The 2,476-nt window shown below is 47.2% G+C and overlaps 1 pseudogene across 1 annotated transcript; it reads right to left on the reverse strand.

Moving 5' to 3' along the window:
* Nucleotides 1–1,646: 1,646 nt before the first annotated feature.
* Nucleotides 1,647–2,168, reverse strand: LOC308250303 (peptidyl-prolyl cis-trans isomerase A-like; annotated as a pseudogene). The gene has a single exon. The product of its transcript is annotated as a peptidyl-prolyl cis-trans isomerase A-like (transcript).
* Nucleotides 2,169–2,476: the final 308 nt, after the last annotated feature.

Consider the following 2,476-nt stretch of genomic DNA (forward strand, 5'->3'; position numbering starts at 1 on the left):
ACCTTAAATGATCTTCCCAAGTACACATGGGCTGGGACCAGATCTAAACTTCCTAGTGCTCTGTTTCTGATGCCTGGGTGCTGTAGTATAACCTCCATCTTACAAAGGACGCCTCAAAAAAGGTCGAATAATGGAGTCATTTATTAAAAGCCAGTGGCATACGAGGGAGCAAAAGCGCCAGACCTCGGAGCCCCGAACAGCTTGCCACATCTGGCTTATATTGGCAGAATATCACAAAAGTATCAAGTACATCTTTGGGTCTGGAATGAGGAACCTGTTTCGCAAAAAAGCATTTTTACAGAAGCAGAATTTGAGCAACTTAGTTATCTAAAGTATCTACGAATCACTGAATCAACAGAAACGCATTATCTGGGACCACCTGGACGATTTAGAATAATTGTGCTGTCCAGATTCCAGGACCACTGACTCAACAGAAATTCAGTTGTCTGCAGCTACTGAGACAATTTAGGATCACTATCTGTCCTGGGTCCCAGAGGAATGTGCTTCGATGACCCGTGAGATCTCAATCAATGGGATATTCAAACTGCCATCAAGGGAGTTTTCAATCATACATAAGTTCAGAAAATCAATATAACTTTTAAATGAGTACAGAACCCAGAACAGCAAGGTTAGAATATTAAACAGCAATGTTTACCCGAGTATGGTTGCTACCAGATTTCATGGGGTGCCAGGGTGGGAGAGACCCAGGGAAGCAGGGGTGGCCCATTGACCTCTTCCTGTCTTGAGGTTCAAGTCCCTCTGCTGTTTGCCAGCTCCCCAGAGCTGATGGTGTTAGGGGAAAAATAAAATATTGGGGACTAGCTATGGTTATGGGAAATAGTAATCATGCTCTATTAACGATGATTGTCTTGTTCTGGTTAAAGAAAGGACATTCTAACTTGGCTGGAAGATGTATGTCCCCTGACCTGGGAGTCAACCTTGAAATGCGGTTTGTTCTCATTCAAGACCTGCCTATTATCGTGGAAAGATTAACAACCTTGTTGCCCAAACAATGGCGTCCCACCCCCGCCTGCATAGCCTACTTCCCCATGTAATTCTTGTCCTACTCTACATAAACAGCTGGCTTATGGGGGCTGCAGAGCAGACTTTTGTGGATGACCTGCTGCTCTCCCGCACAGCTGGCAGTACTGGAATAAGCGCTCATACGTGATTCTGCTTGATTGGCTCAAGTAGTGACAGGCAGCCTGGACGCATTCATTGACCAGTTCCCATGCCATCCTCCACTCCAACTCACCCCACGGAGTCTCACGGAGACTTCCTGCTTATTGTTTGTTTGTTGTTGTTGATCCTCACCAGAGGATATTAGTTCCATCGTATTGGAAATCCATAAATGAGGTACACTGTGATCATAATTGTGACAATTATTATCAACCATGTTAGTATTTCTATTTCTTTCTTTCTTTTTTTTTTTTTTTTTGACAGACAACGGTTTAGTTTTTATTTCATAATCATAAACTTAACTCTGCAATCCAGCTAGACTGGGAAGGGGGAAGGAAATTATGGAACCCAATGAACTGGCAAGAGCACAGAGGTTCTGGAACATTCCAAGCAGCTGGGGGTGAAGGGCGCTCTCCTGAGCGACAGAGGAACGGTCAGGTGGGAAGATAAAGCCCCAGTCAGATTCATCAGAGCTGTCCACAGTCAGCAATGGTGATCTTCTTGCTGGTCTTCCCATTCCTGGACCCAAAATGCTCCATGGCCGTCACAATATCCATGCCCTCTTTCACCTGGCCGAAGACCACGTGCTTGCCATCCAACCACTCGGTCTTGGCAGTGCAGGTGAAAAACTGGGAGCCATTTGTGTTGGGCCCAGCATTTGCCATGGACAGGATGCCAGGGCCTGTATGTTTCAGATGAAGTTCTTGTCCTCAAATTTAGATGGACTTGCCGCCTGTGCCATTATGGCGTGTGAAGTCACCGCCCTGGCACATAAATCCCGGGATGATCCTGTGGAAGCAGGAGCCTTTGTAACCGAATCCTCTCTCCCCAGTGCTCAGGGCACGGAAGTTTTCTGCGGTCTTTGGAACTTGGTCTGCAAACAACTCGAAGGAGACGTGGCCCAAGGGCTCGCCATCGATGGCGATGTCGAAGAACACGGTAGGGTTCACCATGGCTGATCAAGAGCAGCTTCGGAGTGGCGGCGTCTGCAAAGCCTGCATTTCCATTTCTATTGGTAGTGTGAGTAACAGAAGTCTACGGTAACAGGAAGAACATGTTGTGGAGCGAGCGCGAGTGAATGACTACTGGAGCCCAGACCAAATTAAAATGTAGGGAGCCTTTATTAGCCGGCCAGCTGGCCGGCCAGCCGGCCGGCGACTGCTCTGCCTTTCTCCACACAGGGAGTCCAGAGAGCAACCCCTACCCTTTGTGCGGGACCACTTTTATGCACATTAACCACATCCTGTTTTTGCAGAGCAAGTAACCCAAGACAAAACAGTTTTTCTTAAGCAACGTC

This window comes from Plecotus auritus (assembly GCF_963455305.1).
Source record: "Plecotus auritus genome assembly, chromosome: 6".
Lineage (NCBI taxonomy): Eukaryota > Metazoa > Chordata > Mammalia > Chiroptera > Vespertilionidae > Plecotus > Plecotus auritus.